Genomic DNA, 24,576 nt, shown 5'->3' with positions numbered 1-24,576 from the left:
TTCTAGAATAGGAGAAAATGTTGGGTGCGGACCTTCATTGTGAGGCCCTGAAGCCTGTCGAGTAAGGCTCAGGAAAGCAAAAGTGGCTGGTTTTGGAAGAGACTGGGAGCATGCAGTGTCACTTCTCCAGTCGTCATGCTCAGGCATAGCAGCCACAAGAGCCTTCCAAAAGTGTTCCTTGGCAGCGGTGGGATTCGAACCCACACCCCCGAAGAGACTGGAGCCTTAATACAGCGCCTTAGACCGCTCGGCCACGCTACCATGCGAGAGTTCCTTCCCTGGGCCATTTTCGCCTTCTTATTTTAATTTAATGTCACACTTGGCCACAAGTCAGTCAGTTGACATTCCATGTGCCTTGGAGGAGCTCCTCCACAGATTAAAAGACCTCATAAATGCAGGGGTACGCAGTTACACTCCTGGAGGCCTCCCTATCTGCAGATTGCAATTCCATCTCTAATCAAACACACCTGAATCATCTAATCAAAGCCATTGGGCCTTACTCCAAAATGGCAGCTAGCTGTGCTGAAGTTAAACTCAAAATCGTCAGGTAGTTGTCAATTTTCCAAAAAATCTTGAGTCAAATCGGCTGCTTCTATGATTAAAGACTATGTTATTATTAGATTCCAACTCATTTTTAAACTGAAATTACTACAATTGTAATTTTTGGTTGTCCCTGATTCAACAGGGTGCAGATTTCCTGCTACACAGTTTTGCATCACACTTAAGGTGTATTGCCCTCTTTAAAATCAATGCTGGCAGTGGTGGGATTCGAACCCATGCCCCCAAAGAGACTGGAGCCTAAATCCAGCGCCTTAGACCCCTCGGCCACACTACCCCACTGCTGTTTCTTTCGGGGGCCTTTTTCTGCCCATTTTTCTAGAATAGGAGAAAATGTTGGGTGCGGACCTTCATTGTGAGGCCCTGAAGCCTGTCGAGTAAGGCTCAGGAAAGAAAAAATGGCTGGTTTTGGAAGAGACTGGGAGCATGCAGTGTCACTTCTCCAGTCGTCATGCTCAGGCATAGCAGCCACAAGAGCCTTCCAAAAGTGTTCCTTGGCAGCGGTGGGATTCGAACCCACACCCCCGAAGAGACTGGAGCCTTAATCCAGCGCCTTAGACCGCTCGGCCACGCTACCATGTGAGAGTGCCTTCCCTGGGCCATTTTCGCCTTCTTATTTTAATTTAATGTCGCACTTGGCCACAAGTCAGTCAGTTGACATTCCATGTGCCTTGGAGGAGCTCCTCCACAGATTAAAAGACCTCATAAATGCAGGGGTACGCAGTTACACTCCTGGAGGCCTCCCTATCTGCAGATTGCAATTCCATCTCTAATCAAACACACCTGAATCATCTAATCAAAGCCATTGGGCCTTACTCCAAAATGGCAACTAGCTGTGCTGAAGTTAAACTCAAAATCGTCAGGTAGTTGTCAATTTTCCAAAAAATCTTGAGTCAAATCGGCTGCTTCTATGATTAAAGACTATGTTATTATTAGATTCCAACTCATTTTTAAACTGAAATTACTACAATGGTAATTTTTGGTTGTCCCTGATTCAACAGGGTGCAGATTTCCTGCTACAAAGTTTTGCAGCAAACTTAAGGTGTATTGCCCTCTTTAAAAATAATGCTGGCAGTGCTGGGATTCGAACCCACGCCCCCGAAGAGACTGGAGCCTAAATCCAGCGCTTTAGACCCCTCGGCCAAACTACCCCACTGCTGTTTCTTTCGGGGGCCTTTTTCTGCCCATTTTTCTAGAATAGGAGAAAATGTTGGGTGCGGACCTTCATTGTGAGGCCCTGAAGCCTGTCGAGTAAGGCTCAGGAAAGCAAAAGTGGCTGGTTTTGGAAGAGACTGGGAGCATGCAGTGTCACTTCTCCAGTCGTCATGCTCAGGCATAGCAGCCACAAGAGCCTTCCAAAAGTGTTCCTTGGCAGCGGTGGGATTCGAACCCACGCCCCCGAAGAGACTGGAGCCTTAATCCAGCGCCTTAGACCGCTCGGCCACGCTACCATGCGAGAGTGCCTTCCCTGGGCCATTTTCGCCTTCTTATTTTAATTTAATGTCGCACTTGGCCACAAGTCAGTCAGTTGACATTCCATCTGCCTTGGAGGAGCTCCTCCACGAATTAAAAGACCTCATAAATGCAGGGGTACGCAGTTACACTCCTGGAGGCCTCCCTATCTGCAGATTGCAATTCCATCTCTAATCAAACACACCTGAATCATCTAATCAAAGCCATTGGGCCTTACTCCAAAATGGCAGCTAGCTGTGCTGAAGTTAAACTCAATATCGTGAGGTAGTTGTCAATTTTCCAAAAAATCTTGAGTCAAATCGGCTGCTTCTATGATTAAAGACTATGTTATTATTAGATTCCAACTCATTTTTAAACTGAAATTACTACAATTGTAATTTTTGGTTGTCCCTGATTCAACAGGGTGCAGATTTCCTGCTACACAGTTTTGCAGCACACTTAAGGTGTATTGCCCTCTTTAAAATCAATGCTGGCAGTGGTGGGATTCGAACCCACGCCCCCGAAGAGACTGAAGCCTAAATCCAGTGCCTTAGACCCCTCGGCCACACTACCCCACTGCTGTGTCTTTCGGGGGCCTTTTTCTGCCCATTTTTCTAGAATAGGAGAAAATGTTGGGTGCGGACCTTCATTGTGAGGCCCTGAAGCCTGTCGAGTAAGGCTCAGGAAAGCAAAAGTGGCTGGTTTTGGAAGAGACTGGGAGCATGCAGTGTCACTTCTCCAGTCGTCATGCTCAGGCATAGCAGCCACAAGAGCCTTCCAAAAGTGTTCCTTGGCAGCGGTGGGATTCGAACCCACGCCCCCGAAGAGACTGGAGCCTAAATCCAGCGCCTTAGACCCCTCGGCCACACTACCCCACTGCTGTTTCTTTCGGGGGCCTTTTTCTGCCCATTTTTCTAGAATAGGAGAAAATGTTGGGTGCGGACCTTCATTGTGAGGCCCTGAAGCCTGTCGAGTAAGGCTCAGGAAAGCAAAAGTGGCTGGTTTTGGAAGAGACTGGGAGCATGCAGTGAAACTTCTCCAGTCGTCATGCTCAGGCATAGCAGCCACAAGAGCCTTCCAAAAGTGATCCTTGGCAGCGGTGGGATTCGAAGCCACGCCCCCGAAGAGACTGGAGCCTTAATCCAGCGCCTTAGACCGCTCGGTCACGCTACCATGCGAGAGTGCCTTCCCTGGGCCATTTTCGCCTTCTTATTTTAATTTAATGTCGCACTTGGCCACAAGTCAGTCAGTTGACATTCCAAGTGCCTTGGAGGAGCTCCTCCACAAATTAAAAGACCTCATAAATGCAGGGGTACGCAGTTACACTCCTGGAGGCCTCCCTATCTGCAGATTGCAATTCCATCTCTAATCAAACACACCTGAATCATCTAATCAAAGCCATTGGGCCTTACTCCAAAATGGCAGCTAGCTGTGCTGAAGTTAAACTCAAAATCGTGAGGTAGTTGTCAATTTTCCAAAAAATCTTGAGTCAAATCGGCTGCTTCTATGATTAAAGACTATGTTATTATTAGATTCCAACTCATTTTTAAACTGAAATTACTACAATTGTAATTTTTGGTTGTCCCTGATTCAACAGGGTGCAGATTTCCTGCTACACAGTTTTGCAGCACACTTAAGGTGTATTGCCCTCTTTAAAATCAATGCTGGCAGTGGTGGGATTCGAACCCACGCCCCCGAAGAGACTGGAGCCTAAATCCAGTGCCTTAGACCCCTCGGCCACACTACCCCACTGCTGTTTCTTTCGGGGGCCATTTTCTGCCCATTTTTCTAGAATAGGAGAAAATGTTGGGTGCGGACCTTCATTGTGAGGCCCTGAAGCCTGTCGAGTAAGGCTCAGGAAAGCAAAAGTGGCTGGTTTTGGAAGAGACTGGGAGCATGCAGTGTCACTTCTCCAGTCGTCATGCTCAGGCATAGCAGCCACAAGAGCCTTCCAAAAGTGTTCCTTGGCAGCAGTGGGATTCGAACCCACGCCCCCGAAGAGACTGGAGCCTTAATCCAGCGCCTTAGACCGCTCGGCCACGCTACCATGCGAGAGTGCCTTCCCTGCCTTTTTCTGCCCCTTTTTCTAGAATAGGAGAAAATGTTGGGTGCGGACCTTCATTGTAAGGCCCTAAAGCCTGTTGAGTAAGGCTCAGGAAAGCAAAAGTGGCTGGTTTTGGAAGAGACTGGGAGCATGCAGTGTCACTTCTCCAGTCGTCTTGCTCAGGCATAGCAGCCACAAGAGCCTTCCAAAAGTGTTCCTTGGCAGCGGTGGGATTTGAACCCACGCCACCGAAGAGACTGGAGCCTTAATCCAGCGCCTTAGACCGCTCGGCCACGCTACCATGCGAGAGGACCTTCCCTGGGCCATTTTCGCCTTCTTATTTTAATTTAATGTCGCACTTGGCCACAAGTCAGTCAGTTGACATTCCATGTGCCTTGGAGGAGCTCCTCCACAAATTAAAAGACCTCATAAATGCAGGGGTACGCAGTTACACTCCTGGAGGCCTCCCTATCTGCAGATTGCAATTCCATCTCTAATCAAACACACCTGAATTATCTAATCAAAGCCATTGGGCCTTACTCCAAAATGGCAGCTAGCTGTGCTGAAGTTAAACTCAAAATCGTGAGGTAGTTGTCAATTTTCCAAAAAATCTTGAGTCAAATCGGCTGCTTCTATGATTAAAGACTATGTTATTATTAGATTCCAACTCATTTTTAAACTGAAATTACTACAATTGTAATTTTTGGTTGTCCCTGATTCAACAGGGTGCAGATTTCCTGCTACACAGTTTTGCAGCACACTTAAGGTGTATTGCCCTCTTTAAAATCAATGCTGGCAGTGGTGGGATTCGAACCCACGCCCCCGAAGAGACTGGAGCCTAAATCCAGCGCCTTAGACCCCTCGGCCACACTACCCCACTGCTATTTCTTTCGGGGGCCTTTTTCTGCCCATTTTTCTAGAATAGGAGAAAATGTTGGGTGCGGACCTTCATTGTGAGGCCCTGAAGCCTGTCGAGTAAGGCTCAGGAAAGCAAAAGTGGCTGGTTTTGGAAGATACTGGGAGCATGCAGTGTCACTTCTCCAGTCGTCATGCTCAGGCATAGCAGCCACAAGAGCCTTCCAAAAGTGTTCCTTGGCAGCGGTGGGATTCAAACCCACGCCCCCGAAGAGACTGGAGCCTTAATCCAGCGCCTTAGACCGCTCGGCCACGCTACCATGCGAGAGTGCCTTCCCTGGGCCATTTTCGCCTTCTTATTTTAATTTAATGTCGCACTTGGCCACAAGTCAGTCAGTTGACATTCCATGTGCCTTGGAGGAGCTCCTCCACAGATTAAAAGACCTCATAAATGCAGGGGTACGCAGTTAAACTCCTGGAGGCCTCCCTATCTGCAGATTGCAATTCCATCTCTAATCAAACACACCTGAATCATCTAATCAAAGCCATTGGGCCTTACTCCAAAATGGCAGCTAGCTGTGCTGAAGTTAAACTCAAAATCGTCAGGTAGTTGTCAATGTTCCAAAAAATCTTGAGTCAAATCGGCTGCTTCAATGATTAAAGACTATGTTATTATTAGATTCCAACTCATTTTTAAACTGAAATTACTACAATTGTAATTTTTGGTTGTCCCTGATTCAACAGGGTGCAGATTTCCTGCTACACAGTTTTGCAGCACACTTAAGGTGTATTGCCCTCTTTAAAATCAATGCTGGCAGTGGTGGGATTCGAACCCACCCCCCCGAAGAGACTGGAGCCTAAATCCAGCGCCTTAGACCCCTCGGCCACACTACCCCACTGCTGTTTCTTTCGGGGGCCTTTTTCTGCCCATTTTTCTAGAATAGGAGAAAATGTTGGGTGCGGACCTTCATTGTGAGGCCCTGAAGCCTGTCGAGTAAGGCTCAGGAAAGCAAAAGTGGCTGGTTTTGGAAGAGACTGGGAGCATGCAGTGTCACTTCTCCAGTCGTCTTGCTCAGGCATAGCAGCCACAAGAGCCTTCCAAAAGTGTTCCTTGGCAGCGGTGGGATTCGAACCCACGCCCCCGAAGAGACTGGAGCCTTAATCCAGCGCCTTAGACCGCTCGGCCACGCTACCCCACTGCTGTTTCTTTCGGGGGCCTTTTTCTGCCCATTTTTCTAGAATAGGAGAAAATGTTGGGTGCGGACCTTCATTGTGAGGCCCTGAAGCCTGTCGAGTAAGGCTCAGGAAAGCAAAAGTGGCTGGTTTTGGAAGAGACTGGGAGCATGCAGTGTCACTTCTCCAGTCGTCTTGCTCAGGCATAGCAGCCACAAGAGCCTTCCAAAAGTGTTCCTTGGCAGCGGTGGGATTCGAACCCACGCCCCCGAAGAGACTGGAGCCTTAATCCAGCGCCTTAGACCGCTCGGCCACGCTACCATGCGAGAGTGCCTTCCCTGGGCCATTTTCGCCTTCTTATTTTAATTTAATGTCGCACTTGGCCACAAGTCAGTCAGTTGACATTCCATGTGCCTTGGAGGAGCTCCTCCACAGATTAAAAGACCTCATAAATGCAGGGGTACGCAGTTACACTCCTGGAGGCCTCCCTATCTGCAGATTGCAATTCCATCTCTAATCAAACACACCTGAATCATCTAATCAAAGCCATTGGGCCTTACTCCAAAATGGCAGCTAGCTGTGCTGAAGTTAAACTCAAAATCGTGAGGTAGTTGTCAATTTTCCAAAAAATCTTGAGTCAAATCGGCTGCTTCTATGATTAAAGACTATGTTATTATTAGATTCCAACTCATTTTTAAACTGAAATTACTACAATTGTAATTTTTGGTTGTCCCTGATTCAACAGGGTGCAGATTTCCTGCTACACAGTTTTGCAGCACACTTAAGGTGTATTGCCCTCTTTAAAATCAATGCTGGCAGTGGTGGGATTCGAACCCACGCCCCCGAAGAGACTGGAGCCTAAATCCAGCGCCTTAGACCCCTCGGCCACACTACCCCACTGCTGTTTCTTTCGGGGGCCTTTTTCTGCCCATTTTTCTAGAATAGGAGAAAATGTTGGGTGCGGACCTTCATTGTGAGGCCCTGAAGCCTGTCGAGTAAGGCTCAGGAAAGCAAAAGTGGCTGGTTTTGGAAGAGACTGGGAGCATGCAGTGTCACTTCTCCAGTCGTCATGCTCAGGCATAGCAGCCACAAGAGCCTTCCAAAAGTGTTCCTTGGCAGCGGTGGGATTCGAACCCACGCCCCCGAAAAGACTGGAGCCTTAATCCAGCGCCTTAGACCGCTCGGCCACGCTACCATGCGAGAGTGCCTTCCCTGCCTTTATCTGCCCATTTTTCTAGAATAGGAGAAAATGTTGGGTGCAGACCTTCATTGTGAGGCCCTGAAGCCTGTCGAGTAAGGCTCAGGAAAGCAAAAGTGGCTGGTTTTGGAAGAGACTGGGAGCATGCAATGTCACTTCTCCAGTCGTCATGCTCAGGCATAGCAGCCACAAGAGCCTTCCAAAAGTGTTCCTTGGCAGCGGTGGGATTCGAACCCACGCCCCCGAAGAGACTGGAGCCTTAATCCAGCGCCTTAGACCGCTCGGCCACGCTACCATGCGAGAGTGCCTTCCCTGGGCCATTTTCGCCTTCTTATTTTAATTTAATGTCGCACTTGGCCACAAGTCAGTCAGTTGACATTCCATGTGCCTTGGAGGAGCTCCTCCACAGATTAAAAGACCTCATAAATGCAGGGGTACGCAGTTACACTCCTGGAGGCCTCCCTATCTGCAGATTGCAATTCCATCTCTAATCAAACACACCTGAATCATCTAATCAAAGCCATTGGGCCTTACTCCAAAATGGCAACTAGCTGTGCTGAAGTTAAACTCAAAATCGTCAGGTAGTTGTCAATTTTCCAAAAAATCTTGAGTCAAATCGGCTGCTTCTATGATTAAAGACTATGTTATTATTAGATTCCAACTCATTTTTAAACTGAAATTACTACAATTGTAATTTTTGGTTGTCCCTGATTCAACAGGGTGCAGATTTCCTGCTACACAGTTTTGCAGCACACTTAAGGTGTATTGCCCTCTTTAAAATCAATGCTGGCAGTGGTGGGATTCGAACCCACGCCCCCGAAGAGACTGGAGCCTAAATCCAGCGCTTTAGACCCCTCGGCCACACTACCCCACTGCTGTTTCTTTTGGGGGCCTTTTTCTGCCCATTTTTCTAGAATAGGAGAAAATGTTGGGTGCGGACCTTCATTGTGAGGCCCTGAAGCCTGTCGAGTAAGGCTCAGGAAAGCAAAAGTGGCTGGTTTTGGAAGAGACTGGGAGCATGCAGTGTCACTTCTCCAGTCGTCATGCTCAGGCATAGCAGCCACAAGAGCCTTCCAAAAGTGTTCCTTGGCAGCGGTGGGATTCGAACCCACGCCCCCGAAGAGACTGGAGCCTTAATCCAGCGCCTTAGACCGCTCGGCCACACTACCATGCGAGAGTGCTTTCCCTGCCTTTTTCTGCCCATTTTTCTAGAATAGGAGAAAATGTTGGGTGCGGACCTTCATTGTGAGGCCCTGAAGCCTGTCGAGTAAGGCTCAGGAAAGCAAAAGTGGCTGGTTTTGGAAGAGACTGGGAGCATGCAGTGTCACTTCTCCAGTCGTCATGCTCAGGCATAGCAGCCACAAGAGCCTTCCAAAAGTGTTCCTTGGCAGCGGTGGGATTCGAAGCCACGCCCCCGAAGAGACTGGAGCCTTAATCCTGCGCCTTAGACCGCTCGGCCACGCTACCATGCGAGAGTGCCTTCCCTGGGCCATTTTCGCCTTCTTATTTTAATTTAATGTCGCACTTGGCCACAAGTCAGTCAGTTGACATTCCATGTGCCTTGGAGGAGCTCCTCCACAAATTAAAAGACCTCATAAATGCAGGGGTACGCAGTTACACTCCTCGAGGCCTCCCTATCTGCAGATTGCAATTCCATCTCTAATCAAACACACCTGAATCATCTAATCAAAGCCATTGGGCCTTACTCCAAAATGGCAGCTAGCTGTGCTGAAGTTAAACTCAAAATCGTGAGGTAGTTGTCAATTTTCCAAAAAATCTTGAGTCAAATCGGCTGCTTCTATGATTAAAGACTATGTTATTATTAGATTCCAACTCATTTTTAAACTGAAATTACTACAATTGTAATTTTTGGTTGTCCCTGATTCAACAGGGTGCAGATTTCCTGCTACACAGTTTTGCAGCACACTTAAGGTGTATTGCCCTCTTTAAAATCAATGCTGGCAGTGGTGGGATTCGAACCCACGCCCCCGAAGAGACTGGAGCCTAAATCCAGCGCCTTAGACCCCTCGGCCACACTACCCCACTGCTGTTTCTTTCGGGGGCCTTTTTCTGCCCATTTTTCTAGAATAGGAGAAAATGTTGGGTGCGGACCTTCATTGTGAGGCCCTGAAGCCTGTCGAGTAAGGCTCAGGAAAGCAAAAGTGGCTGGTTTTGGAAGAGACTGGGAGCATGCAGTGTCACTTCTCCAGTCGTCATGCTCAGGCATAGCAGCCACAAGAGCCTTCCAAAAGTGTTCCTTGGCAGCGGTGGGATTCGAACCCACGCCCCCGAAAAGACTGGAGCCTTAATCCAGCGCCTTAGACCGCTCGGCCACGCTACCATGCGAGAGTGCCTTCCCTGCCTTTTTCTGCCCATTTTTCTAGAATAGGAGAAAATGTTGGGTGCGGACCTTCATTGTGAGGCCCTGAAGCCTGTCGAGTAAGGCTCAGGAAAGCAAAAGTGGCTGGTTTTGGAAGAGACTGGGAGCATGCAGTGTCACTTCTCCCGTCGTCATGCTCAGGCATAGCAGCCACAAGAGCCTTCCAAAAGTGTTCCTTGGCAGCGGTGGGATTCGAACCCACGCCCCCGAAGAGACTGGAGCCTTAATCCAGCGCCTTAGACCGCTCGGCCACGCTACCATGCAAAGTGCCTTCCCTGGGCCATTTTCGCCTCCTTATTTTAATTTAATGTCGCACTTGGCCACAAGTCAGTCAGTTGACATTCCATGTGCCTTGGAGGAGCTCCTCCACAGATTAAAAGACCTCATAAATGCAGGGGTACGCAGTTACACTCCTGGAGGCCTCCCTATCTGCAGATTGCAATTCCATCTCTAATCAAACACACCTGAATCATCTAATCAAAGCCATTGGGCCTTACTCCAAAATGGCAGCTAGCTGTGCTGAAGTTAAACTCAAAATCGTGAGGTAGATGTCAATTTTCCAAAAAATCTTGAGTCAAATCGGCTGCTTCTATGATTAAAGACTATGTTATTATTAGATTCCAACTCATTTTTAAACTGAAATTACTACAATTGTAATTTTTGGTTGTCCCTGATTCAACAGGGTGCAGATTTCCTGCTACACAGTTTTGCAGCACACTTAAGGTGTATTGCCCTCTTTAAAATCAATGCTCGCAGTGGTGGGATTCGAACCGACGCCCCCGAAGAGACTGGAGCCTAAATCCAGCGCCTTAGACCCCTCGGCCACACTACCCCACTGCTGTTTCTTTCGGGGGCCTTTTTCTGCCCATTTTTCTAGAATAGGAGAAAATGTTGGGTGCGGACCTTCATTGTGAGGCCCTGAAGCCTGTCGAGTAAGGCTCAGGAAAGCAAAAGTGGCTGGTTTTGGAAGAGACTGGGAGCATGCAGTGTCACTTCTCCAGTCGTCATGCTCAGGCATAGCAGCCACAAGAGCCTTCCAAAAGTGTTCCTTGGCAGCGGTGGGATTCGAACCCACACCCCCGAAGAGACTGGAGCCTTAATCCAGCGCCTTAGACCGCTCGGTCACGCTACCATGTGAGAGTGCCTTCCCTGGGCCATTTTCGCCTTCTTATTTTAATTTAATGTCGCACTTGGCCACAAGTCAGTCAGTTGACATTCCATGTGCCTTGGAGGAGCTCCTCCACAAATTAAAAGACCTCATAAATGCAGGGGTACGCAGTTACACTCCTGGAGGCCTCCCTATCTGCAGATTGCAATTCCATCTCTAATCAAACACACCTGAATCATCTAATCAAAGCCATTGGGCCTTACTCCAAAATGGCAGCTAGCTGTGCTGAAGTTAAACTCAAAATCGTGAGGTAGTTGTCAATTTTCCAAAAAATCTTGAGTCAAATCGGCTGCTTCTATGATTAAAGACTATGTTATTATTAGATTCCAACTCATTTTTAAACTGAAATTACTACAATTGTAATTTTTGGTTGTCCCTGATTCAACAGGGTGCAGATTTCCTGCTACACAGTTTTGCAGCACACTTAAGGTGTATTGCCCTCTTTAAAATCAATGCTGGCAGTGGTGGGATTCCACCCACGCCCCCGAAGAGACTGGAGCCTAAATCCAGCGCCTTAGACCCCTCGGCCACACTACCCCACTGCTGTTTCTTTCGGGGGCCTTTTTCTGCCCATTTTTCTAGAATAGGAGAAAATGTTGGGTGCGGACCTTCATTGTGAGGCCCTGAAGCCTGTCGAGTAAGGCTCAGGAAAGCAAAAGTGGCTGGTTTTGTAAGAGACTGGGAGCATGCAGTGTCACTTCTCCAGTCGTCTTGCTCAGGCATAGCAGCCACAAGAGCCTTCCAAAAGTGTTCCTTGGCAGCGGTGGGATTCGAACCCACGCCCCCGAAGAGACTGGAGCCTTAATCCAGCGCCTTAGACCGCTCGGCCGCGCTACCATGCGAGAGTGCCTTCCCTGGGCCATTTTCGCCTTCTTATTTTAATTTAATGTCGCACTTGGCCACAAGTCAGTCAGTTGACGTTCCATGTGCCTTGGAGGAGCTCCTCCACAAATTAAAAGACCTCATAAATGCAGGGGTACGCAGTTACACTCCTGGAGGCCTCCCTATCTGCAGATTGCAATTCCATCTCTAATCAAACACACCTGAATTATCTAATCAAAGCCATTGGGCCTTACTCCAAAATGGCAGCTAGCTGTGCTGAAGTTAAACTCAAAATCGTGAGGTAGTTGTCAATTTTCCAAAAAATCTTGAGTCAAATCGGCTGCTTCTATGATTAAAGACTATGTTATTATTAGATTCCAACTCATTTTTAAACTGAAATTACTACAATTGTAATTTTTGGTTGTCCCTGATTCAACAGGGTGCAGATTTCCTGCTACACAGTTTTGCAGCACACTTAGGGTGTATTGCCCTCTTTAAAATCAATGCTGGCAGTGGTGGGATTTGAACCCTCGCCCCCAAAGAGACTGGAGCCTAAATCCAGCGCCTTAGACCCCTCGGCCACACTACCCCACTGCTGTTTCTTTCGGGGGCCTTTTTCTGCCCATTTTTCTAGAATAGGAGAAAATGTTGGGTGCGGACCTTCATTGTGAGGCCCTGAAGCCTGTCGAGTAAGGCTCAGGAAAGCAAAAGTGGCTGGTTTTGGAAGAGACTGGGAGCATGCAGTGTCACTTCTCCAGTCGTCATGCTCAGGCATAGCAGCCACAAGAGCCTTCCAAAAGTGTTCCTTGGCAGCGGTAGGATTCGAACCCACGCCCCCGAAGAGACTGGAGCCTTAATCCAGCGCCTTAGACCGCTCAGCCACGCTACCATGCGAGGGTGCCTTCCCTGGGCCATTTTCGCCTTCTTATTTTAATTTAATGTCGCACTTGGCCACAAGTCAGTCAGTTGACATTCCATGTGCCTTGGAGGAGCTCCTCCACAGATTAAAAGACCTCATAAATGCAGGGGTACGCAGTTACTCTCCTGGAGGCCTCCCTATCTGCAGATTGCAATTCCATCTCTAATCAAACACACCTGAATCATCTAATCAAAGCCATTGGGCCTTACTCCAAAATGGCAACTAGCTGTGCTGAAGTTAAACTCAAAATCGTCAGGTAGTTGTCAATTTTCCAAAAAATCTTGAGTCAAATCGGCTGCTTCTATGATTAAAGACTATGTTATTATTAGATTCCAACTCATTTTTAAACTGAAATTACTACAATTGTAATTTTTGGTTGTCCCTGATTCAACAGGGTGCAGATTTCCTGCTACACAGTTTTGCAGCACACTTAAGGTGTATTGCCCTCTTTAAAATCAATGCTGGCAGTGGTGGGATTCGAACCCACGCCCCCGAAGAGACTGGAGCCTAAATCCAGCGCTTTAGACCCCTCAGCCACACTACCCCACTGCTGTTTCTTTCGGGAGCCTTTTTCTGCCCATTTTTCTAGAATAGGAGAAAATGTTGGGTGCGGACCTTCATTGTGAGGCCCTGAAGCCTGTCGAGTAAGGCTCAGGAAAGCAAAAGTGGCTGGTTTTGGAAGAGAATGGGAGCATGCAGTGTCACTTCTCCAGTCGTCATGCTCAGGCATAGCAGCCACAAGAGCCTTCCAAAAGTGTTCCTTGGCAGCGGTGGGATTCGAACCCACGCCCCCGAAGAGACTGGAGCCTTAATCCAGCGCCTTAGACCGCTCGGCCACGCTACCATGCGAGAGTGCCTTCCCTGCCTTTTTCTGCCCATTTTTCTAGAATAGGAGAAAATGTTGGGTGCGGACCTTCATTGTGAGGCCCTGAAGCCTGTCGAGTAAGGCTCAGGAAAGCCAAAGTGGCTGGTTTTGGAAGAGACTGGGAGCATGCAGTGTCACTTCTCCAGTCGTCATGCTCAGGCATAGCAGCCACAAGAGCCTTCCAAAAGTGTTCCTTGGCAGCGGTGGGATTCGAACCCACGCCCCCGAAGAGACTGGAGCCTTAATCCAGCGCCTTAGACCGCTCAGCCACGCTACCATGCGAGAGTGCCTTCCCTGGGCCATTTTCGCCTTCTTATTTTAATTTAATGTCGCACTTGGCCACAAGTCAGTCAGTTGACATTCCATGTGCCTTGGAGGAGCTCCTCCACAAATTAAAAGACCTCATGAATGCAGGGGTACGCAGTTACACTCCTGGAGGCCTCCCTATCTGCAGATTGCAATTCCATCTCTAATCAAACACACCTGAATCATCTAATCAAAGCCATTGGGCCTTACTCCAAAATGGCAGCTAGCTGTGCTGAAGTTAAACTCAAAATCGTCAGGTAGTTGTCAATTTTCCAAAAAATCTTGAGTAAAATCGGCTGCTTCTATGATTAAAGACTATGTTATTATTAGATTCCAACTCACTTTTAAACTGAAATTACTACAATTGTAATTTTTGGTTGTCCCTGATTCAACAGGGTGCAGATTTCCTGCTACACAGTTTTGCAGCACACTTAAGGTGTATTGCCCTCTTTAAAATCAATGCTGGCAGTGGTGGGATTCAAACCCACGCCCCCGAAGAGACTGGAGCCTAAATCCAGCGCCTTAGACCCCTCGGCCACACTACCCCACTGCTGTTTCTTTTGGGGCCATTTTCTGCCCATTTTTCTAGAATAGGAGAAAATGTTGGGTGCGGACCTTCATTGTGAGGCCCTGAAGCCTGTCGAGTAAGGCTCAGGAAAGCAAAAGTGGCTGGTTTTGGAAGAGACTGGGAGCATGCAGTGTCACTTCTCCAGTCGTCATGCTCAGGCATAGCAGCCACAAGAGCCTTCCAAAAGTGTTCCTTGGCAGCGGTGGGATTCAAACCCACGCCCCCGAAGAGACTGGAGCCTTAATCCAGCGCCTTAGACCGCTCGGCCACGCTACCATGCGAGAGTGCCTTCCCTGCCTTTTTCTGCCCATTTTTCTAGAATAGGAGAAAATGTTGGGTGCGGACCTTCATTGTGAGGCCCTGAAGCCTGTCGAGTAAGGCTCAGGAAAGCAAAAGTGGCTGGTTTTGGAAGAGACTGGGAGCATGCAGTGTCACTTCTCCAGTCGTCATGCTCAGGCACAGCAGCCACAAGAGCCTTCCAAAAGTGTTCCTTGGCAGCGGTGGGATTCGAACTCACGCCCCCGAAGAGACTGGAGCCTTAATCCAGCGCCTTAGACCGCTCGGCCACGCTATTATGCGAGAGTGCCTTCCCTGGGCAATTTTCACCTTCTTATTTTAATTTAATGTCGCACTTGGCCACAAGTCAGTCAGTTGACATTCCATGTGCCTTGGAGGAGCTCCTCCACAAATTAAAAGACCTCATAAATGCAGGGGTACGCAGTTACACTCCTGGAGGCCTCCCTATCTGCAGATTGCAATTCCATCTCTAATCAAACACACCTGAATCATCTAATCAAAGCCATTGGGCCTTACTCCAAAACGGCAGCTAGCTGTGCTGAAGTTAAACTCAAAATCGTGAGGTAGTTGTCAATTTTCCAAAAAATCTTGAGTCAAATCGGCTGCTTCTATGATTAAAGACTATGTTATTATTAGATTCCAAATCATTTTTAAACTGAAATTACTACAATTGTAATTTTTGGTTGTCCCTGATTCAACAGGGTGCAGATTTCCTGCTACACAGTTTTGCAGCACACTTAAGGTGTATTGCCCTCTTTAAAATCAATGCTGGCAGTGGTGGGATTCGAACCCATGCCCCCGAAGAGACTGGAGCCTAAATCCAGCGCCTTAGACCCCTCGGCCACACTACCCCACTGCTATTTCTTTCGGGGGCCTTTTTCTGCCCATTTTTCTAGAATAGGAGAAAATGTTGGGTGCGGACCTTCATTGTGAGGCCCTGAAGCCTGTCGAGTAAGGCTCAGGAAAGCAAAAGTGGCTGGTTTTGGAAGAGACTGGGAGCATGCAGTGTCACTTCTCCAGTCGTCATGCTCAGGCATAGCAGCCACAAGAGCCTTCCAAAAGTGTTCCTTGGCAGCGGTGGGATTCGAACCCACGCCCCCGAAGAGACTGGAGCCTTAATCCAGCGCCTTAGACCGCTCGGCCACGCTACCATGCGAGAGTGCCTTCCCTGGGCCATTTTCGCCTTCTTATTTTAATTTAATGTCGCACTTGGCCACAAGTCAGTCAGTTGACATTCCATGTGCCTTGGAGGAGCTCCTCCACAGATTAAAAGACCTCATAAATGCAGGGGTACGCAGTTACACTCCTGGAGGCCTCCCTATCTGCAGATTGCAATTCCATCTCTAATCAAACACACCTGAATCATCTAATCAAAGCCATTGGGCCTTACTCCAAAATGGCAACTAGCTGTGCTGAAGTTAAACTCAAAATCGTCAGGTAGTTGTCAATTTTCCAAAAAAATCTTGAGTCAAATCGGCTGCTTCTATGATTAAAGACTATGTTATTATTAGATTCCAACTCATTTTTTAAACTGAAATTACTACAATTGTAATTTTTGGTTGTCCCTGATTCAACAGGGTGCAGATTTCCTGCTACACAGTTTTGCAGCACACTTAAGGTGTATTGCCCTCTTTAAAATCAATGCTGGCAGTGGTGGGATTCGAACCCACGCCCCCGAAGAGACTGGAGCCTAAATCCAGCGCTTTAGACCCCTCGGCCACACTACCCCACTGCTGTTTCTTTTGGGGGCCTTTTTCTGCCCATTTTTCTAGAATAGGAGAAAATGTTGGGTGCGGACCTTCATTGTGAGGCCCTGAAGCCTGTCGAGTAAGGCTCAGGAAAGCAAAAGTGGCTGGTTTTGGAAGAGACTGGGAGCATGCAGTGTCACTTCTCCAGTCGTCATGCTCAGGCATAGCAGCCACAAGAGCCTTCCAAAAGTGTTCCTTGGCAGCGGTGGGATTCGAACCCACGCCCCCGAAGAGACTGGAGCCTTAATCCAGCGCCTTAGACCGCTCGGCCACACTACCATGCGAGAGTGCTTTCCCTGCCTTTTTCTGCCCATTTTTCTAGAATAGGAGAAAATGTTGGGTGCGGACCTTCATTGTGAGGCCCTGAAGCCTGTCGAGTAAGGCTCAGGAAAGCAAAAGTGGCTGGTTTTGGAAGAGACTGGGAGCATGCAGTGTCACTTCTCCAGTCGTCATGCTCAGGCATAGCAGCCACAAGAGCCTTCCAAAAGTGTTCCTTGGCAGCGGTGGGATTCGAAGCCACGCCCCCGAAGAGACTGGAGCCTTAATCCTGCGCCTTAGACCGCTCGGCCACGCTACCATGCGAGAGTGCCTTCCCTGGGCCATTTTCGCCTTCTTATTTTAATTTAATGTCGCACTTGGCCACAAGTCAGTCAGTTGACATTCCATGTGCCTTGGAGGAGCTCCTCCACAAATTAAAAGACCTCATAAATGCAGGGGTACGCAGTTACACTCCTGGAGGCCTCCCTATCTGCAGATTGCAATTCCATCTCTAATCAAACACACCTGAATCATCTAATCAAAGCCATTGGGCCTTACTCCAAAATGGCAGCTAGCTGTGCTGAAGTTAAACTCAAAATCGTGAGGTAGTTGTCAATTTTCCAAAAAATCTTGAGTCAAATCGGCTGCTTCTATGATTAAAGACTATGTTATTATTAGATTCCAACTCATTTTTAAACTGAAATTACTACAATTGTAATTTTTGGTTGTCCCTGATTCAACAGGGTGCAGATTTCCTGCTACACAGTTTTGCAGCACACTTAAGGTGTATTGCCCTCTTTAAAATTAATGCTGGCAGTGGTGGGATTCGAACCCACGCCCCCGAAGAGACTGGAGCCTAAATCCAGCGCCTTAGACCCCTCGGCCACACTACCCCACTGCTGTTTCTTTCGGGGGCCTTTTTCTGCCCATTTTTCTAGAATAGGAGAAAATGTTGGGTGCGGACCTTCATTGTGAGGCCCTGAAGCCTGTCGAGTAAGGCTCAGGAAAGCAAAAGTGGCTGGTTTTGGAAGAGACTGGGAGCATGCAGTGTCACTTCTCCAGTCGTCATGCTCAGGCATAGCAGCCACAAGAGCCTTCCAAAAGTGTTCCTTGGCAGCGGTGGGATTCGAACCCACGCCCCCGAAAAGACTGGAGCCTTAATCCAGCGCCTTAGACCGCTCGGCCACGCTACCATGCGAGAGTGCCTTCCCTGCCTTTTTCTGCCCATTTTTCTAGAATAGGAGAAAATGTTGGGTGCGGACCTTCATTGTGAGGCCCTGAAGCCTGTCGAGTAAGGCTCAGGAAAGCAAAAGTGGCTGGTTTTGGAAGAGACTGGGAGCATGCAGTGTCACTTCTCCCGTCGTCATGCTCAGGCATAGCAGCCACAAGAGCCTTCCAAAAGTGTTCCTTGGCAGCGGTGGGATTCGAACCCACGCCCCCGAAGAGACTGGAGCCTTAATCCAGCGCCTTAGACCGCTCGGCCACGCTACCATGCAAAGTGCCTTCCCTGGGCCATTTTCGCCTCCTTATTTTAATTTAATGTCGCACTTGGCCACAAGTCAGTCAGTTGACATTCCATGTGCCTTGGAGGAGCTCCTCCACAGATTAAAAGACCTCATAAATGCAGGGGTACGCAGTTACACTCCTGGAGGCCTCCCTATCTGCAGATTGCAATTCCATCTCTAATCAAACACACCTGAATCATCTAATCAAAGCCATTGGGCCTTACTCCAAAATGGCAGCTAGCTGTGCTGAAGTTAAACTCAAAATCGTGAGGTAGATGTCAATTTTCCAAAAAATCTTGAGTCAAATCGGCTGCTTCTATGATTAAAGACTATGTTATTATTAGATTCCAACTCATTTTTAAACTGAAATTACTACAATTGTAATTTTTGGTTGTCCCTGATTCAACAGGGTGCAGATTTCCTGCTACACAGTTTTGCAGCACACTTAAGGTGTATTGCCCTCTTTAAAATCAATGCTCGCAGTGGTGGGATTCGAACCGACGCCCCCGAAGAGACTGGAGCCTAAATCCAGCGCCTTAGACCCCTCGGCCACACTACCCCACTGCTGTTTCTTTCGGGGGCCTTTTTCTGCCCATTTTTCTAGAATAGGAGAAAATGTTGGGTGCGGACCTTCATTGTGAGGCCCTGAAGCCTGTCGAGTAAGGCTCAGGAAAGCAAAAGTGGCTGGTTTTGGAAGAGACTGGGAGCATGCAGTGTCACTTCTCCAGTCGTCATGCTCAGGCATAGCAGCCACAAGAGCCTTCCAAAAGTGTTCCTTGGCAGCGGTGGGATTCGAACCCACACCCCCGAAGAGACTGGAGCCTTAATCCAGCGCCTTAGACCGCTCGGTCACGCTACCATGTGAGAGTGCCTTCCCTGGGCCATTTTCGCCTTCTTATTTTAATTTAATGTCGCACTTGGCCACAAGTCAGTCAGTTGACATTCCATGTGCCTTGGAGGAGCTCCTCCACAAATTAAAAGACCTCATAAATGCAGGGGTACGCAGTTACACTCCTGGAGGCCTCCCTATCTGCAGATTGCAATTCCATCTCTAATCAAACACACCTGAATCATCTAATCAAAGCCATTGGGCCTTACTCCAAAATGGCAGCTAGCTGTGCTGAAGTTAAACTCAAAATCGTGAGGTAGTTGTCAATTTTCCAAAAAATCTTGAGTCAAATCGGCTGCTTCTATGATTAAAGACTATGTTATTATTAGATTCCAACTCATTTTTAAACTGAAATTACTACAATTGTAATTTTTGGTTGTCCCTGATTCAACAGGGTGCAGATTTCCTGCTACACAGTTTTGCAGCACACTTAAGGTGTATTGCCCTCTTTAAAATCAATGCTGGCAGTGGTGGGATTCCACCCACGCCCCCGAAGAGACTGGAGCCTAAATCCAGCGCCTTAGACCCCTCGGCCACACTACCCCACTGCTGTTTCTTTCGGGGGCCTTTTTCTGCCCATTTTTCTAGAATAGGAGAAAATGTTGGGTGCGGACCTTCATTGTGAGGCCCTGAAGCCTGTCGAGTAAGGCTCAGGAAAGCAAAAGTGGCTGGTTTTGTAAGAGACTGGGAGCATGCAGTGTCACTTCTCCAGTCGTCTTGCTCAGGCATAGCAGCCACAAGAGCCTTCCAAAAGTGTTCCTTGGCAGCGGTGGGATTCGAACCCACGCCCCCGAAGAGACTGGAGCCTTAATCCAGCGCCTTAGACCGCTCGGCCGCGCTACCATGCGAGAGTGCCTTCCCTGGGCCATTTTCGCCTTCTTATTTTAATTTAATGTCGCACTTGGCCACAAGTCAGTCAGTTGACATTCCATGTGCCTTGGAGGAGCTCCTCCACAAATTAAAAGACCTCATAAATGCAGGGGTACGCAGTTACACTCCTGGAGGCCTCCCTATCTGCAGATTGCAATTCCATCTCTAATCAAACACACCTGAATTATCTAATCAAAGCCATTGGGCCTTACTCCAAAATGGCAGCTAGCTGTGCTGAAGTTAAACTCAAAATCGTGAGGTAGTTGTCAATTTTCCAAAAAATCTTGAGTCAAATCGGCTGCTTCTATGATTAAAGACTATGTTATTATTAGATTCCAACTCATTTTTAAACTGAAATTACTACAATTGTAATTTTTGGTTGTCCCTGATTCAACAGGGTGCAGATTTCCTGCTACACAGTTTTGCAGCACACTTAGGGTGTATTGCCCTCTTTAAAATCAATGCTGGCAGTGGTGGGATTTGAACCCTCGCCCCCAAAGAGACTGGAGCCTAAATCCAGCGCCTTAGACCCCTCGGCCACACTACCCCACTGCTGTTTCTTTCGGGGGCCTTTTTCTGCCCATTTTTCTAGAATAGGAGAAAATGTTGGGTGCGGACCTTCATTGTGAGGCCCTGAAGCCTGTCGAGTAAGGCTCAGGAAAGCAAAAGTGGCTGGTTTTGGAAGAGACTGGGAGCATGCAGTGTCACTTCTCCAGTCGTCATGCTCAGGCATAGCAGCCACAAGAGCCTTCCAAAAGTGTTCCTTGGCAGCGGTGGGATTCGAACCCACGCCCCCGAAGAGACTGGAGCCTTAATCCAGCGCCTTAGACCGCTCAGCCACGCTACCATGCGAGGGTGCCTTCCCTGGGCCATTTTCGCCTTCTTATTTTAATTTAATGTCGCACTTGGCCACAAGTCAGTCAGTTGACATTCCATGTGCCTTGGAGGAGCTCCTCCACAGATTAAAAGACCTCATAAATGCAGGGGTACGCAGTTACTCTCCTGGAGGCCTCCCTATCTGCAGATTGCAATTCCATCTCTAATCAAACACACCTGAATCATCTAATCAAAGCCATTGGGCCTTACTCCAAAATGGCAACTAGCTGTGCTGAAGTTAAACTCAAAATCGTCAGGTAGTTGTCAATTTTCCAAAAAATCTTGAGTCAAATCGGCTGCTTCTATGATTAAAGACTATGTTATTATTAGATTCCAACTCATTTTTAAACTGAAATTACTACAATTGTAATTTTTGGTTGTCCCTGATTCAACAGGGTGCAGATTTCCTGCTACACAGTTTTGCAGCACACTTAAGGTGTATTGCCCTCTTTAAAATCAATGCTGGCAGTGGTGGGATTCGAACCCACGCCCCCGAAGAGACTGGAGCCTAAATCCAGCACTTTAGACCCCTCGGCCACACTACCCCACTGCTGTTTCTTTCGGGAGCCTTTTTCTGCCCATTTTTCTAGAATAGGAGAAAATGTTGGGTGCGGACCTTCATTGTGAGGCCCTGAAGCCTGTCGAGTAAGGCTCAGGAAAGCAAAAGTGGCTGGTTTTGGAAGAGAATGGGAGCATGCAGTGTCACTTCTCCAGTCGTCATGCTCAGGCATAGCAGCCACAAGAGCCTTCCAAAAGTGTTCCTTGGCAGCGGTGGGATTCGAACCCACGCCCCCGAAGAGACTGGAGCCTTAATCCAGCGCCTTAGACCGCTCGGCCACGCTACCATGCGAGAGTGCCTTCCCTGCCTTTTTCTGCCCATTTTTCTAGAATAGGAGAAAATGTTGGGTGCGGACCTTCATTGTGAGGCCCTGAACCCTGTCGAGTAAGGCTCAGGAAAGCCAAAGTGGCTGGTTTTGGAAGAGACTGGGAGCATGCAGTGTCACTTCTCCAGTCGTCATGCTCAGGCATAGCAGCCACAAGAGCCTTCCAAAAGTGTTCCTTGGCAGCGGTGGGATTCGAACCCACGCCCCCGAAGAGACTGGAGCCTTAATCCAGCGCCTTAGACCGCTCAGCCACGCTACCATGCGAGAGTGCCTTCCCTGGGCCATTTTCGCCTTCTTATTTTAATTTAATGTCGCACTTGGCCACAAGTCAGTCAGTTGACATTCCATGTGCCTTGGAGGAGCTCCTCCACAAATTAAAAGACCTCATGAATGCAGGGGTACGCAGTTACACTCCTGGAGGCCTCCCTATCTGCAGATTGCAATTCCATCTCTAATCAAACACACCTGAATCATCTAATCAAAGCCATTGGGCCTTACTCCAAAATGGCAGCTAGCTGTGCTGAAGTTAAACTCAAAATCGTCAGGTAGTTGTCAATTTTCCAAAAAATCTTGAGTAAAATCGGCTGCTTCTATGATTAAAGACTATGTTATTATTAGATTCCAACTCATTTTTAAACTGAAATTACTACAATTGTAATTTTTGGTTGTCCCTGATTCAACAGGGTGCAGATTTCCTGCTACACAGTTTTGCAGCACACTTAAGGTGTATTGCCCTCTTTAAAATCAATGCTGGCAGTGGTGGGATTCAAACCCACGCCCCCGAAGAGACTGGAGCCTAAATCCAGCGCCTTAGACCCCTCGGCCACACTACCCCACTGCTGTTTCTTTTGGGGCCATTTTCTGCCCATTTTTCTAGTATAGGAGAAAATGTTGGGTGCGGACCTTCATTGTGAGGCCCTGAAGCCTGTCGAGTAAGGCTCAGGAAAGCAAAAGTGGCTGGTTTTGGAAGAGACTGGGAGCATGCAGTGTCACTTCTCCAGTCGTCATGCTCAGGCATAGCAGCCACAAGAGCCTTCCAAAAGTGTTCCTTGGCAGCGGTGGGATTCAAACCCACGCCCCCGAAGAGACTGGAGCCTTAATCCAGCGCCTTAGACCGCTCGGCCACGCTACCATGCGAGAGTGCCTTCCCTGCCTTTTTCTGCCCATTTTTCTAGAATAGGAGAAAATGTTGGGTGCGGACCTTCATTGTGAGGCCCTGAAGCCTGTCGAGTAAGGCTCAGGAAAGCAAAAGTGGCTGGTTTTGGAAGAGACTGGGAGCATGCAGTGTCACTTCTCCAGTCGTCATGCTCAGGCATAGCAGCCACAAGAGCCTTCCAAAAGTGTTCCTTGGCAGCGGTGGGATTCGAACTCACGCCCCCGAAGAGACTGGAGCCTTAATCCAGCGCCTTAGACCGCTCGGCCACGCTACCATGCGAGAGTGCCTTCCCTGGGCAATTTTCACCTTCTTATTTTAATTTAATGTCGCACTTGGCCACAAGTCAGTCAGTTGACATTCCATGTGCCTTGGAGGAGCTCCTCCACAAATTAAAAGACCTCATAAATGCAGGGGTACGCAGTTACACTCCTGGAGGCCTCCCTATCTGCAGATTGCAATTCCATCTCTAATCAAACACACCTGAATCATCTAATCAAAGCCATTGGGCCTTACTCCAAAACGGCAGCTAGCTGTGCTGAAGTTAAACTCAAAATCGTGAGGTAGTTGTCAATTTTCCAAAAAATCTTGAGTCAAATCGGCTGCTTCTATGATTAAAGACTATGTTATTATTAGATTCCAAATCATTTTTAAACTGAAATTACTACAATTGTAATTTTTGGTTGTCCCTGATTCAACAGGGTGCAGATTTCCTGCTACACAGTTTTGCAGCACACTTAAGGTGTATTGCCCTCTTTAAAATCAATGCTGGCAGTGGTGGGATTCGAACCCACGCCCCCGAAGAGACTGGAGCCTAAATCCAGCGCCTTAGACCCCTCGGCCACACTACCCCACTGCTATTTCTTTCGGGGGCCTTTTTCTGCCCATTTTTCTAGAATAGGAGAAAATGTTGGGTGCGGACCTTCATTGTGAGGCCCTGAAGCCTGTCGAGTAAGGCTCAGGAAAGCAAAAGTGGCTGGTTTTGGAAGAGACTGGGAGCATGCAGTGTCACTTCTCCAGTCGTCATGCTCAGGCATAGCAGCCACAAGAGCCTTCCAAAAGTGTTCCTTGGCAGCGGTGGGATTCGAACACACGCCCCCGAAGAGACTGGAGCCTTAATCCAGCGCCTTAGACCGCTCGGCCACGCTACCATGCGAGAGTGCCTTCCCTGGGCCATTTTCGCCTTCTTATTTTAATTTAATGTCGCACTTGGCCACAAGTCAGTCAGTTGACATTCCATGTGCCTTGGAGGAGCTCCTCCACAGATTAAAAGACCTCATAAATGCAGGGGTACGCAGTTACACTCCTGGAGGCCTCCCTATCTGCAGATTGCAATTCCATCTCTAATCAAACACACCTGAATCATCTAATCAAAGCCATTGGGCCTTACTCCAAAATGGCAACTAGCTGTGCTGAAGTTAAACTCAAAATCGTCAGGTAGTTGTCAATTTTCCAAAAAATCTTGAGTCAAATTGGCTGCTTCTATGATTAAAGACTATGTTATTATTAGATTCCAACTCATTTTTAAACTGAAATTACTACAATTGTAATTTTTGGTTGTCCCTGATTCAACAGGGTGCAGATTTCCTGCTACACAGTTTTGCAGCACACTTAAGGTGTATTGCCCTCTTTAAAATCAATGCTGGCAGTGGTGGGATTCGAACCCACGCCCCCGAAGAGACTGGAGCCTAAATCCAGCGCCTTAGACCCCTCGGCCACACTACCCCACTGCTATTTCTTTCGGGGGCCTTTTTCTGCCCATTTTTCTAGAATAGGAGAAAATGTTGG

The 24,576-nt window shown here is 48.1% G+C and overlaps 48 non-coding genes across 48 annotated transcripts; all 48 read right to left on the bottom strand.

Moving 5' to 3' along the window:
• Positions 1 to 753: 753 nt before the first annotated feature.
• On the bottom strand, positions 754 to 835 carry trnal-uag (transfer RNA leucine (anticodon UAG)). The gene has a single exon. It is a non-coding gene; the product is annotated as a tRNA-Leu (tRNA).
• A 218-nt stretch (positions 836 to 1,053) lies between these two features.
• trnal-aag (transfer RNA leucine (anticodon AAG)) lies at positions 1,054 to 1,135 on the bottom strand. Its single transcript has one exon. It is a non-coding gene; the product is annotated as a tRNA-Leu (tRNA).
• A 792-nt stretch (positions 1,136 to 1,927) lies between these two features.
• Positions 1,928 to 2,009, bottom strand: trnal-aag (transfer RNA leucine (anticodon AAG)). Its single transcript has one exon. It is a non-coding gene; the product is annotated as a tRNA-Leu (tRNA).
• Positions 2,010 to 2,501: 492 nt separating this feature from the next.
• Positions 2,502 to 2,583, bottom strand: trnal-uag (transfer RNA leucine (anticodon UAG)). The gene has a single exon. It is a non-coding gene; the product is annotated as a tRNA-Leu (tRNA).
• Positions 2,584 to 2,801: 218 nt separating this feature from the next.
• trnal-uag (transfer RNA leucine (anticodon UAG)) lies at positions 2,802 to 2,883 on the bottom strand. Its single transcript has one exon. It is a non-coding gene; the product is annotated as a tRNA-Leu (tRNA).
• Positions 2,884 to 3,675: 792 nt separating this feature from the next.
• On the bottom strand, positions 3,676 to 3,757 carry trnal-uag (transfer RNA leucine (anticodon UAG)). Its single transcript has one exon. It is a non-coding gene; the product is annotated as a tRNA-Leu (tRNA).
• A 218-nt stretch (positions 3,758 to 3,975) lies between these two features.
• trnal-aag (transfer RNA leucine (anticodon AAG)) lies at positions 3,976 to 4,057 on the bottom strand. Its single transcript has one exon. It is a non-coding gene; the product is annotated as a tRNA-Leu (tRNA).
• Positions 4,058 to 4,273: 216 nt separating this feature from the next.
• Positions 4,274 to 4,355, bottom strand: trnal-aag (transfer RNA leucine (anticodon AAG)). Its single transcript has one exon. It is a non-coding gene; the product is annotated as a tRNA-Leu (tRNA).
• Positions 4,356 to 4,847: 492 nt separating this feature from the next.
• trnal-uag (transfer RNA leucine (anticodon UAG)) lies at positions 4,848 to 4,929 on the bottom strand. The gene has a single exon. It is a non-coding gene; the product is annotated as a tRNA-Leu (tRNA).
• Positions 4,930 to 5,147: 218 nt separating this feature from the next.
• trnal-aag (transfer RNA leucine (anticodon AAG)) lies at positions 5,148 to 5,229 on the bottom strand. The gene has a single exon. It is a non-coding gene; the product is annotated as a tRNA-Leu (tRNA).
• A 492-nt stretch (positions 5,230 to 5,721) lies between these two features.
• On the bottom strand, positions 5,722 to 5,803 carry trnal-uag (transfer RNA leucine (anticodon UAG)). Its single transcript has one exon. It is a non-coding gene; the product is annotated as a tRNA-Leu (tRNA).
• Positions 5,804 to 6,021: 218 nt separating this feature from the next.
• trnal-aag (transfer RNA leucine (anticodon AAG)) lies at positions 6,022 to 6,103 on the bottom strand. The gene has a single exon. It is a non-coding gene; the product is annotated as a tRNA-Leu (tRNA).
• Positions 6,104 to 6,321: 218 nt separating this feature from the next.
• On the bottom strand, positions 6,322 to 6,403 carry trnal-aag (transfer RNA leucine (anticodon AAG)). The gene has a single exon. It is a non-coding gene; the product is annotated as a tRNA-Leu (tRNA).
• A 492-nt stretch (positions 6,404 to 6,895) lies between these two features.
• Positions 6,896 to 6,977, bottom strand: trnal-uag (transfer RNA leucine (anticodon UAG)). The gene has a single exon. It is a non-coding gene; the product is annotated as a tRNA-Leu (tRNA).
• Positions 6,978 to 7,195: 218 nt separating this feature from the next.
• Positions 7,196 to 7,277, bottom strand: trnal-aag (transfer RNA leucine (anticodon AAG)). The gene has a single exon. It is a non-coding gene; the product is annotated as a tRNA-Leu (tRNA).
• A 216-nt stretch (positions 7,278 to 7,493) lies between these two features.
• trnal-aag (transfer RNA leucine (anticodon AAG)) lies at positions 7,494 to 7,575 on the bottom strand. The gene has a single exon. It is a non-coding gene; the product is annotated as a tRNA-Leu (tRNA).
• Positions 7,576 to 8,067: 492 nt separating this feature from the next.
• On the bottom strand, positions 8,068 to 8,149 carry trnal-uag (transfer RNA leucine (anticodon UAG)). The gene has a single exon. It is a non-coding gene; the product is annotated as a tRNA-Leu (tRNA).
• A 218-nt stretch (positions 8,150 to 8,367) lies between these two features.
• trnal-aag (transfer RNA leucine (anticodon AAG)) lies at positions 8,368 to 8,449 on the bottom strand. The gene has a single exon. It is a non-coding gene; the product is annotated as a tRNA-Leu (tRNA).
• A 790-nt stretch (positions 8,450 to 9,239) lies between these two features.
• Positions 9,240 to 9,321, bottom strand: trnal-uag (transfer RNA leucine (anticodon UAG)). Its single transcript has one exon. It is a non-coding gene; the product is annotated as a tRNA-Leu (tRNA).
• Positions 9,322 to 9,539: 218 nt separating this feature from the next.
• trnal-aag (transfer RNA leucine (anticodon AAG)) lies at positions 9,540 to 9,621 on the bottom strand. Its single transcript has one exon. It is a non-coding gene; the product is annotated as a tRNA-Leu (tRNA).
• Positions 9,622 to 9,837: 216 nt separating this feature from the next.
• On the bottom strand, positions 9,838 to 9,919 carry trnal-aag (transfer RNA leucine (anticodon AAG)). The gene has a single exon. It is a non-coding gene; the product is annotated as a tRNA-Leu (tRNA).
• Positions 9,920 to 11,583: 1,664 nt separating this feature from the next.
• Positions 11,584 to 11,665, bottom strand: trnal-aag (transfer RNA leucine (anticodon AAG)). Its single transcript has one exon. It is a non-coding gene; the product is annotated as a tRNA-Leu (tRNA).
• Positions 11,666 to 12,157: 492 nt separating this feature from the next.
• trnal-uag (transfer RNA leucine (anticodon UAG)) lies at positions 12,158 to 12,239 on the bottom strand. Its single transcript has one exon. It is a non-coding gene; the product is annotated as a tRNA-Leu (tRNA).
• A 218-nt stretch (positions 12,240 to 12,457) lies between these two features.
• Positions 12,458 to 12,539, bottom strand: trnal-aag (transfer RNA leucine (anticodon AAG)). The gene has a single exon. It is a non-coding gene; the product is annotated as a tRNA-Leu (tRNA).
• A 492-nt stretch (positions 12,540 to 13,031) lies between these two features.
• Positions 13,032 to 13,113, bottom strand: trnal-uag (transfer RNA leucine (anticodon UAG)). Its single transcript has one exon. It is a non-coding gene; the product is annotated as a tRNA-Leu (tRNA).
• Positions 13,114 to 13,331: 218 nt separating this feature from the next.
• trnal-aag (transfer RNA leucine (anticodon AAG)) lies at positions 13,332 to 13,413 on the bottom strand. Its single transcript has one exon. It is a non-coding gene; the product is annotated as a tRNA-Leu (tRNA).
• Positions 13,414 to 13,629: 216 nt separating this feature from the next.
• Positions 13,630 to 13,711, bottom strand: trnal-aag (transfer RNA leucine (anticodon AAG)). The gene has a single exon. It is a non-coding gene; the product is annotated as a tRNA-Leu (tRNA).
• Positions 13,712 to 14,203: 492 nt separating this feature from the next.
• On the bottom strand, positions 14,204 to 14,285 carry trnal-uag (transfer RNA leucine (anticodon UAG)). The gene has a single exon. It is a non-coding gene; the product is annotated as a tRNA-Leu (tRNA).
• Positions 14,286 to 14,502: 217 nt separating this feature from the next.
• Positions 14,503 to 14,584, bottom strand: trnal-aag (transfer RNA leucine (anticodon AAG)). Its single transcript has one exon. It is a non-coding gene; the product is annotated as a tRNA-Leu (tRNA).
• A 790-nt stretch (positions 14,585 to 15,374) lies between these two features.
• On the bottom strand, positions 15,375 to 15,456 carry trnal-uag (transfer RNA leucine (anticodon UAG)). Its single transcript has one exon. It is a non-coding gene; the product is annotated as a tRNA-Leu (tRNA).
• A 218-nt stretch (positions 15,457 to 15,674) lies between these two features.
• On the bottom strand, positions 15,675 to 15,756 carry trnal-aag (transfer RNA leucine (anticodon AAG)). The gene has a single exon. It is a non-coding gene; the product is annotated as a tRNA-Leu (tRNA).
• A 494-nt stretch (positions 15,757 to 16,250) lies between these two features.
• On the bottom strand, positions 16,251 to 16,332 carry trnal-uag (transfer RNA leucine (anticodon UAG)). Its single transcript has one exon. It is a non-coding gene; the product is annotated as a tRNA-Leu (tRNA).
• A 218-nt stretch (positions 16,333 to 16,550) lies between these two features.
• Positions 16,551 to 16,632, bottom strand: trnal-aag (transfer RNA leucine (anticodon AAG)). Its single transcript has one exon. It is a non-coding gene; the product is annotated as a tRNA-Leu (tRNA).
• A 790-nt stretch (positions 16,633 to 17,422) lies between these two features.
• Positions 17,423 to 17,504, bottom strand: trnal-uag (transfer RNA leucine (anticodon UAG)). Its single transcript has one exon. It is a non-coding gene; the product is annotated as a tRNA-Leu (tRNA).
• A 218-nt stretch (positions 17,505 to 17,722) lies between these two features.
• trnal-aag (transfer RNA leucine (anticodon AAG)) lies at positions 17,723 to 17,804 on the bottom strand. Its single transcript has one exon. It is a non-coding gene; the product is annotated as a tRNA-Leu (tRNA).
• A 216-nt stretch (positions 17,805 to 18,020) lies between these two features.
• Positions 18,021 to 18,102, bottom strand: trnal-aag (transfer RNA leucine (anticodon AAG)). Its single transcript has one exon. It is a non-coding gene; the product is annotated as a tRNA-Leu (tRNA).
• A 1,664-nt stretch (positions 18,103 to 19,766) lies between these two features.
• Positions 19,767 to 19,848, bottom strand: trnal-aag (transfer RNA leucine (anticodon AAG)). Its single transcript has one exon. It is a non-coding gene; the product is annotated as a tRNA-Leu (tRNA).
• A 492-nt stretch (positions 19,849 to 20,340) lies between these two features.
• Positions 20,341 to 20,422, bottom strand: trnal-uag (transfer RNA leucine (anticodon UAG)). Its single transcript has one exon. It is a non-coding gene; the product is annotated as a tRNA-Leu (tRNA).
• Positions 20,423 to 20,640: 218 nt separating this feature from the next.
• trnal-aag (transfer RNA leucine (anticodon AAG)) lies at positions 20,641 to 20,722 on the bottom strand. Its single transcript has one exon. It is a non-coding gene; the product is annotated as a tRNA-Leu (tRNA).
• Positions 20,723 to 21,214: 492 nt separating this feature from the next.
• On the bottom strand, positions 21,215 to 21,296 carry trnal-uag (transfer RNA leucine (anticodon UAG)). The gene has a single exon. It is a non-coding gene; the product is annotated as a tRNA-Leu (tRNA).
• A 218-nt stretch (positions 21,297 to 21,514) lies between these two features.
• trnal-aag (transfer RNA leucine (anticodon AAG)) lies at positions 21,515 to 21,596 on the bottom strand. Its single transcript has one exon. It is a non-coding gene; the product is annotated as a tRNA-Leu (tRNA).
• A 216-nt stretch (positions 21,597 to 21,812) lies between these two features.
• Positions 21,813 to 21,894, bottom strand: trnal-aag (transfer RNA leucine (anticodon AAG)). The gene has a single exon. It is a non-coding gene; the product is annotated as a tRNA-Leu (tRNA).
• Positions 21,895 to 22,386: 492 nt separating this feature from the next.
• On the bottom strand, positions 22,387 to 22,468 carry trnal-uag (transfer RNA leucine (anticodon UAG)). The gene has a single exon. It is a non-coding gene; the product is annotated as a tRNA-Leu (tRNA).
• A 217-nt stretch (positions 22,469 to 22,685) lies between these two features.
• Positions 22,686 to 22,767, bottom strand: trnal-aag (transfer RNA leucine (anticodon AAG)). Its single transcript has one exon. It is a non-coding gene; the product is annotated as a tRNA-Leu (tRNA).
• A 216-nt stretch (positions 22,768 to 22,983) lies between these two features.
• trnal-aag (transfer RNA leucine (anticodon AAG)) lies at positions 22,984 to 23,065 on the bottom strand. Its single transcript has one exon. It is a non-coding gene; the product is annotated as a tRNA-Leu (tRNA).
• A 492-nt stretch (positions 23,066 to 23,557) lies between these two features.
• On the bottom strand, positions 23,558 to 23,639 carry trnal-uag (transfer RNA leucine (anticodon UAG)). Its single transcript has one exon. It is a non-coding gene; the product is annotated as a tRNA-Leu (tRNA).
• A 218-nt stretch (positions 23,640 to 23,857) lies between these two features.
• Positions 23,858 to 23,939, bottom strand: trnal-aag (transfer RNA leucine (anticodon AAG)). Its single transcript has one exon. It is a non-coding gene; the product is annotated as a tRNA-Leu (tRNA).
• A 492-nt stretch (positions 23,940 to 24,431) lies between these two features.
• trnal-uag (transfer RNA leucine (anticodon UAG)) lies at positions 24,432 to 24,513 on the bottom strand. Its single transcript has one exon. It is a non-coding gene; the product is annotated as a tRNA-Leu (tRNA).
• Positions 24,514 to 24,576: the final 63 nt, after the last annotated feature.

The sequence above is a fragment of the Pseudorasbora parva genome, chromosome 21, assembly GCF_024679245.1.
Source record: "Pseudorasbora parva isolate DD20220531a chromosome 21, ASM2467924v1, whole genome shotgun sequence".
Taxonomy (NCBI): domain Eukaryota; kingdom Metazoa; phylum Chordata; class Actinopteri; order Cypriniformes; family Gobionidae; genus Pseudorasbora; species Pseudorasbora parva.
Note: the sequence above shows the minus strand (reverse complement) of the source record. Positions and strands in the feature narration are given on the sequence as shown.